The sequence below is a fragment of the Protopterus annectens genome, chromosome 9.part0 (assembly GCF_019279795.1).
Source record: "Protopterus annectens isolate FY-2018-M chromosome 9.part0, PAN1.0, whole genome shotgun sequence".
NCBI classification, from domain to species: domain Eukaryota; kingdom Metazoa; phylum Chordata; order Ceratodontiformes; family Protopteridae; genus Protopterus; species Protopterus annectens.
Window position 1 is genome coordinate 1,368,085,413 of NC_056743.1, and position 9,220 is coordinate 1,368,094,632.

The window sequence follows — 9,220 nt, forward strand, 5'->3', positions numbered from 1 at the left end:
AAATGCCAATCCCCCCTTCTTCCTTGAAAATTACCTCATTCTCCTGCACAACTGGAAAGTACAGTTTTGTACCTACCATAAATATAGATGTTCGAGTGTAGACACTGCTGCAGTCATTACACTTGGGTTATCCTGCCGTCAGGCGGTTCCCCAGTCGGCCTGAGTTCCAAAGTCTTGGTCCGGTGTCAGTTGCTGTTGCTTCTTCCCTGACGTCAGTGCGCCAGGGGGATATAAGATGCAGCCGATGCCATTTTCTTCAGTTTTTCTTGCCCCAGATGTCAGGTGCCCCCAAATAGGTAGGCCTTTCAAATTGCTAGTAAAATATATAATAGAAAAGCAAACAACCATTTTTAATTACCAGCAAATACTCCCTTTAGGAAATAAGGGTAGAAGACCTAGGTACGTACCAGAAAGTAAGAGGGGAAGGAGGGAGGGTAACCTGGACTGCAGCAGTGTCTACACTCGAACATCTACATTTATGGTAGGTACAAAACTGTACTATGTTCGTGTGACACTGCTGCAGTCATTACACTTGGGTGGAATCCCAAAGCTGAGGTAGGGAGGATGGTTCTATAAGGCATTAGGGGTGGCAAGGCCCTGCAACACAGCAGTGGCAAAGCCAGCTCTGGATTTGGAATATAAAGGCAAATGGTAATGTTTGGTGAAGGTATGTACAGAACTCCATGTTGCTGCTTCTAAAATATCCTTAGTAGGCACTCTTCTGAGGTAGGCAGTTGAAGTGACTGTTGCCCTGGTGGAGTGAGATCTAATGCTGCTAGGTACAGGTTTCCCATGGTGGGTACAGCAAAAACGTATACAGTGAGCTATCCATTTTGAAATAGTCTGCTTTGAAATGGCTTTTCCCTGTGCTCCTGCAGCGTATGCTACCAATAATTGCTCAGATTTTCTGAAAGCTTTGGTTTTGTCCAAGTAGAAACATAACTGTCTGTGAATGTCCAAGGAATGTAGTAATCTATCCCCTTTGTTCTGTGGTTTTGGATAAAAAGTTGGCAAGTGAATAGTTTGGTTTAGAGCCACACTTGATACTACCTTTGGCATAAACGTAGGGTTAGTTCTTAGACACACTGTCCTGGTGGAAGATGAGGAAAGGTTCCACTGCCATTAGTGCCTGTAATTCTGAAACTCTTCTTGCTGATGTTATTGCCAGTAGCAGAGCAGTCTTCCAAGAGATGTATTTTAAATCTGTTGTGTTAGCTGGCTCAAAAGGAGGTAAAGTTAATTTTTCCAAAACAAAGTTGAGGTCCCAAGTTGGTGTAAGTGCTCTATGGGGCGGTCTCATGTTTTTAGCCCTTCTGAGGTACTGTTTGAGCAAAGGATTTGAAAAAATTGGTGGATCCGTGTTGTAATGAGCAGAAATGGCTGAGGCATGAATCTTGATGGATGAGAAGGAGAGGCCCTTGTCCAGCATATCAGTTAAGTATTGAAGTATCTGAGGAATGTTTGGGACAAGAGGGTCACGGCTGTGTGTTTGGTTCCAGGCACAGAATCTCTTCCATTTATCCGAGTAGACTTTCCTGGTGCTAGACCTTCTGGCCTCCAGAATGACATCCATAACAGCTTTGGAGAGAGGCAATGCTTGCTTGGTTAAGGAATTTTCCATGCAGCTAGATTTAAGGTCTTTAGCTGGCTGTGAAGTATCTGATTGTTGTGTCAACAGCTGTGGGATCCGAGGCAAAATCCAGGGTTGTTCTTGTGTTAAGTTCTTTAAAATTGGGTACCAGTGCTGGTGTGGCCAGTCTGGTGCAATCAGGATCATCTTTGGCTCTTCCTGCCTGGTTTTTATGAGTACCTTTGGAAGGAGAGGTAAAGGAGGGAAAGCATATATGTACAGTTTTTTCCAGCTGAATGAGAGGGCATCCACTTTCCATGCTTGTGGATGGTAGCTCCTTGTATAGAATTTCTGTAGTTGGCAGTTCATTGGGGATGCAAACAGATCTATGTCTGGTTTCCCTCATTTTTGTGCTATCATTCTGAATATTTGTGGACTCAATTGCCATTCGTGAGGATCCATGATGTTTCTGCTTAGGTCGTCTGCCAGTGTGTTTTTCTCTCCTGGCAGGAATTGTGCCTACAGATGACCTTGGTAGTTTAAAGCTGTGTTCCACAAGTTCATGGCTTGTCTGCAGAGGGGGTAGGAGTGTGTGCCCCCTTGCTTGTTTATGTACCACATAACTGTGGTACTGTCTGTCTTTAGTAGTAGTTGTCCTGGATGTAGCAGGTCCTTGAAAGATATAATTGCATTTTGTACAGCTAGCATCTCTTTCTGATTGATGTGGAGATGTCTTTGTTCTGCGGGCCATTTGCCCTGAATACATTTTCCTGCCATGTGTGTTCCCCAGGCGTAATCCGATGCATCTGTTGTCAGTGTCTGCCTGGCTGTGGGTTGAGTAAAAGGCTGTCCCTTGTTGAGATGACAAGCTTGAGCCCACCATTGAAACTCCTGTTGTAGGCAAGGAATTAGTGGTATAACTGTTTCCAAATTTTGACAGTGTTGAGACCATACACTATTTAGTCTTTAGGTACCATTGTAGTTTCCTCATATGCAGTCTGGCATATGGAATTAGTAATATGCAAGATGCCATGTAGCCCAAGGCCTGCAGAATTTTTCTTGCAGGGAGTTGGGTCTTTGTTGCCAATAAATGAAAATACTGAGTCAGTTGTCCTTGCTTGTCTGGCGTGAGATAAGCCATCTGGGCCGTTGTGTTTAAGCTGGCACCCAGGAATATTATCTGTTGTGAGGGCACTAGTTTTGATTTCTTTACATTTACTGTATGGCAACTTAATAACTTTTTTTACGTACGCCAGATGCTTTAGAAGAATGTCCTTGCTATCTGCTTGGATTAGGCAGTCGTCCAGGTATGTGTAAATTTGAATTCCTTTTTGCCTGCAAAATGCAATTACTGGTGCCAGGCACTTTGTGAAGACCCTGGGTGCAGTAGATAAGCCAAAGGGCAGTGCAGAGAATTGACAGTGCATTGAACCTGCTAGAAATCTGAGGTATCTTCTGCAGTTTTGTCTGATAGGGACATGCAGGTATGCCTCTTTGAGGTCCAAAGTCATGAGCCAAGCTTTCTTGCCCAGCATGGGAAGAAGCTGCTGTAGTGTCAACATTTTGAATTTTGGAATATCCAGGTAAGTGTTCAGAGAAGAAAGGTCCAGAATGGGTCTCCAGGCTTTGTCCTTTCTTGGAACCAGAAAGAGTCTTGAGTAAAATCCTTGTCTTTGCTCTTGTGGTGGTACCTTTTGAATAGCTCTCATGTCCATGAGTGCTGTAATTTGTTTTTGAGCCTCTGCCCATTGATTTGGTGGCAGATTTGGCATTCCTTTTAACCTCGGAAGAGTGTGGAAGTGGAACCTGTAACCTTGAGATATGATGTTGAGAACCCTTTTGTCTTTGGTGATGCAATGCCAATTGTGATAGAAAAGAGCCAGTTTTCCTCCTAAGGGGGCTGCCAAGAGAGAGCTGTTTGGCAGCTGTAGTGGGAAGTCATTGAGATTGTTTTTTATAAGGCTGAGGTCTGTCTTCCCTTCTTTCTGGCCTGGTGTACCCCATTGTCTGGGTCTGTAAGGGCCTTGTGTCTGACCTCTACCTCTTGGACGTCTATATCTGCCCCTTTGAGGTCTGTCTGTGACTGGAAAGTACCAATTTGTTGTTGGCCAATTTCTGCTAAAACGAGGAGGTTGAACCTGTAAGAAATCTTTGATCGTTTGCATAGATTTTGCCTTATCTTCCATCTTTTTTAATACCTCCTCTGCCTTAACTCCAAACAACACATCCCGCTGCAAAGGTGCAGCCAGTAATTTGGCCTTAGCATGATCTGGTAGTGTATGTTCTTTTAACCAAGCATGCCTTCTAATGACAGAGCCTGTAACTGCTGCTCTACAGGAGGCCTCTAAGGAATCAAAACCACATTGCAAAGTATGTTTTCCTACTTGTTCAGCTGCATGCAATAAATCCTGCATTTCTTTTAAATTAGGAGGATCTGAATCTGGAAGCATCTTTTGTTTCAACTGAGACATTAAAAATTGCTGATATTTTAGCATGTGAAACTGGCAATTCAAGGCTCTCATGGCTAAAGTTGCAGATGTATAAATTTTCTTGCCCCATCTGTCTAATGCTCTGGAATCTCTGTCAGAGGGGACTGGGTTTTTAGCTGATGAGGCCTTAATCCCTTTGGGTCCCTGAGAAATAGTTTCAGGGTCAGCAACAGGGCTTTTGTATAGAAATTTGTGAGAGTCAGGGAGTCTGTAAGATCTATCTGGCTTAACTGGGGCTGGTGGTAAGGAGTCCGGGTTTAAGCTGGATTCAGTGTATACATCATACACAATATCTAACACTGGCGGAATAGCAAGGGGTCTGTGTTGAGGCAATAAAAGGAAGTCCCTGAGCCTGTTCTTGGATTCTGAGTAATCCTGGCCTTCCCAGTGGAAATGCTCCCTCATGGTATGTAAGGTCTCCCCAAAGGAGTAGTCCTCAGGTGGAGAGGCTGATAGAATTGATTCCTCAGCATCAGAATCCTCATAAGGGGGTAAGGAATACCCTAGGTCTGAGGATGAGTCAGAGGAAATGGACACCTGGTCTGAAGATTCATAGTCTGCATCTTGTCTGGGCCTTTTATCTGGAAGGGGTTGGGACCCTCTGATCAGGGTGCCTCTGATCAGGGTGATTAGGTCTTCGGCCATTTTTAGCATTTGTTTCTTAGGCATGGAAGCCTGCCCTGGAGATTGCTGTGCCTGTTTCTTTGCTTTTAAGGGAGGCTTAGACTTAACAGAGGGTTTAATGGTTAACTGGGTAGGTCTGAAAACACCCTCTGAAGCTATGGATTGTTCAGCTACTTCGGTTCCCTCTGTAGGATTAAGTTTGGTAATCTGAATACCAAGAGCGTCCAAAGGCCCAGCCAGCTCCACATGGGAGTCAGAGGCGGTCTGTGGTACTACTGAAGCGGTCATCAGGAGCTGCGTAGGCGCCTCACTGAAAACCGGAGAACCGGCGATCAGCCTAGAAGAGGCCTCGTCATCAGTCTTGGGCCTCGGATGCTTGTCCTTGTCCTTGCGCTTTTTATGAATTCCGGTCATCAGAAGTTCCGATGGCATGGTGTAATTAAATTTTCTGCCAAAATAATGTCGGGCAAAATCAAACCAACGTTTAATAGTGCGCTTGTTTAAACCTAGCACAAAACCGACAACCAGTGACGTTGTGGTCTGGGCCAAGGTATGGGATACAGTAGGAGTGGAAATCCTTATAAGGTATTTGCTTCCCACAAGAAATACAATTATTAACTTTTACTGACATCGGTCTGAGGCAAGAAAAAGTTTCCCCAACGGGGTACTTAGCTTTTTAGAAGACTTCGGTTCTGGATTCGGAATGAAAATCTCAGGAGTCGGCCGACCGGCACTGGCGAACTGCTTCTACTTTGGGCACCACGCAGCAAGAAAGACTGAAGAAAATGGCGTTGGCTGCATCTTATATCCCCCTGGTGCACTGACATCAGGGAAGAAGCGACAGCAACTGACGCCGGACCAAGACTTTGGAATTCAGGCCGACTGGGGAACCGCCTGATGGCAGGATAACCCAAGTGTAATGACCGCAGCAGTGTCACACGATGAACATGTGTGTGAAAAATGGTGCAGCACCCTGCACTGAATGCCCAAAACATGCCTAACCCTTCACCCACTACTTTACCTAGCCTGGAAGCTCCCGCATCATTATCCATCGTCATGGCTAACCGCATGTATGGATGCCTAAGCTCCCATCTCCACAACTGATTGACCACCTTCATTTTAGAGAACCACTGGTCATACTAGAGCCATGCTTTCCTCGCTCACAGCCTTTGGTTCTCCTGAATTGTGAGAAAATATGCTAACAACAGTAGGGCCAATAAACTGTTCTTCTCCAACCAACTGGCATGTAGTATCCAAAACCTAATACCCAATTCCCCATGTCCTGTCACTCATCCTCCCCACTCTCTACATACCCAAGGCTGCTAAAGCTGCTAACAGGTCCTTGTTATTGGCCATGTCAGCCTTTAGCAAATGCTGTACCCCTTCCACATCAATTAATTCAAAATATCAATATATTCCCCTTTCCAAATCTTCTACATCAACGATGGAATCTGCGGTGTGAAAGAGGCACCTCCCTCTGCATTAAAAAAATGTCTGTTTCACTAACCAACCCCCTGAATGCATCCTAAAATCAGAACTAGCCTCATGTTGCAACTCTGCACTATCTGAATTAAACCCCAAACTAATAAATGTTGACCCTATAACAACATCACCACCTACCTCCCCCAGCTATGCACGATACTTCTGGCAAACGGTGGCACCCCCACTGCAGCTGCCACTTCCACCTGACCCCCTCACTGATGTATTATCATTATCCCTCAAAGGTTCATCTTCCCCTATATGTACTCACAGCGAGTTATCATTACCTGTGCTGCCATCTTGACTCATTTCTCCAGCCACCATCTCCTGCGCAGTTTTGCCATTGACTTCATTGCATGCTTCACCCATGATGATCTGCCCCTCATGGACTTTCCTTGTGGCATCCCATCTCTCTTCTTCCCCTGGGCTCTGCTACCACTGCTATCTCCATCACTGCTTCTTAAAAGAATTTTTTGGCTTGTGCTACAATAGCTGCCCATTTCTATCGCAAAGTATGTGCTCCAGCCATCTGTGAAAAAATAAGAGAAAACCATAACTAAACACCTGAAGTGGGGGGGGGGGAACTACCCCCCCAATAGCAACCATCCCAGCTCAGCATTAACCCGAGCCAAGTGCTGTGGGAGCCTGCAATTCACTGCCTCCAAATACCACAATGGGATGCATACCTCTCAACCTTAGAACAAGCCTAAAATAATGGAGGAACAAAGGCCGAATGCAGGGACAGATTTAAACACTGCTGTTATAAAATAGGAAGTCACTAGTTAATAGAGTTTAGTGGCTTCCCCTGGCATTTCCTGAAAGATATCAAGTCTGAAACACAAATGCATGCTGTAATTCATTAACTTCAAGCCATTGTGAGCTGCCAACATCCACAAACTCTGTGTGGGACAGACCAAAATATGTGCCAAAATCTGCCAGAATCAAACACTGCATTTTTTGCTGATGAGGGCAATACCTTAAATAACCCACCCATTATCCCAAAACCCACCAACACAGTCTGTGAAAATCTGTACAGTTGAGAGCTATACAAACTGGTGGCATCAGTCTGGACCATTAATTGCACCAAGTGCATATGACGGCCGCTACTCCTGGCCATGCTCACTCCCATGAATCCATATGATCCAAGGCCTCTGTTTCCAGCAATTTGAAAAGCAAAACCAGTCACTGTCTATGAATTAACCACCCCGATCCCCAGAGTATCCCTCCTGAGTGAAACCCCCATACATTCCCTGTCCCAGCCAACATACCTGTCAACATTTTAGCACAAAATCTGGACAAAGGCAACAGTAATGGTGTGACAAGCCCCAAAAACAGGGCAACTCTCAAATATTGCTCTTATAAACTACAAAAGCCAATAGGATAAAAGCTCATGCATCACTATGTATTTCTTAAGGATATGAAGTCTGAAACTTGACTGCCTTTTAGTCCCAGCAAACTCAACCCTCACCAATTTACTACAAAGTCCAGAAAACCACGAATTCTATGAGGGGCTGGCAAATTATGAGTGAAAACTCTGGACATTCTGCAAAATCTGGACAGTTGAGTGGCATGCATCAAAACCAGTAATCATCCTCCACGCATGTGTAATCAACAGTCATTACTCCTGGCCACACTTTCCCTGCAAATCCACCTCCAGCAACCTAGCCCCCATTCTGCCTAAAAACTTCAATTTCACACCATCCTAGCAATGATGCCCACAATCCACCTCACTACCAACCAACAGCCACTAATGACACCCTCTGTACTGCATGACTGAAATAGACCCAACACTGATCTCCCAGAGCACATTCAGCCACCGTGCTGCTCACTATCATACCTGCCAACACAGCAATCCAAACACCATTCAACCATGATGACACTCAATCTAACAACCACAATCCAAGTAATCATTTGAAATGCAGCATCATAGTTTCTATTTATGAAATGCACAATTATATTATAAGATGTTCTGTAGTATCAAATATTGTTATAGAGCACAATGGCACATCTTTCCAACTAACGTTTTAAAACATACACCAGTGGTTTATATCTCTGTTAAATGTTTTTGATAGTCCTCTGTACCCACAATAATCAATATCACCTGTCACTTCAGTACAGAAAGAATAAATAATTTGTTCTAGTATATAGTTTTATCTAAAACTCCTTTATCCTGTCACACAAACACACACTCTCAAAATGACCCAGTGTCTTAATCTAGTAGAACAGTGTAACCTTTCCTTCTTGCAGCAAAAAAAAAATAAATAAAAATAATACAAACACACAAAGACGCACACCAAGGTGGCTTCATTACACTCACCCAGCACCATCATGTCCCCACTAATATCCAAGGTCTACCTGTGCTCCTACTAACTACAGGCCGTCTGGATGTAGCACTTGCCTTAGCAAGTTCATGCCAAAATCTGATCCCTTACTCAGTTACACTCACACAAAACCAGTTAAACCCCTACTTGCACTTGCCTCATTTCCTCCCAACCATACTACTTTCCCAATTGAACCCTTCCATCCCAACCACACTAACTTTCTTCCACTGCCATCTTAACTCCCATTACTATTCCTACCTGACACTCTCCTGAAGAAGTCCCTGAAGAAATTAGTTTGTTCCCAAACCTCATATATGAAGCATATTTCAAGTGATGAACTCAGCACTGCATTGTCAGTTACAAAGTGATGTAATTTAGTGGCAATAACATATGTTCCTATCAGAACAGTGCCAGTTATCCCACTGACAGATGTCCAAGAACATTCTGCCTAACTTTAGTGAACTTCCAGTTTTTAAGCACATTATGCCATCCCTCATACGAAGCTGGAAAGAGAAGCTTGTCCATTTTGTGGGCCAGGAGATATCACTGTATTTGAGATGTACAAATTTCATCCCACTAAATGACATTTGCGTGGCTCTTTCAGACATCATTTTTCAGCTCAAACCTTGGCAAAAATATTTCTGGAACTGTTTTCAGATAAAACAGTCTATTTTGCTGAGTGCTGCAAAACTAAATATAATTACTACTCCAAGACAAGGTAATTTCAGAGTTTTATG

General features: G+C 44.0%; 1 protein-coding gene across 2 annotated transcripts in view; it reads right to left on the minus strand.

The window, feature by feature from the left end:
* The window catches only part of LOC122812081 (gamma-aminobutyric acid type B receptor subunit 1-like), a 2,214,644-nt gene that overhangs the window by 1,051,548 nt on the left and 1,153,876 nt on the right, over positions 1–9,220 (minus strand). The window lies entirely within an intron of this gene.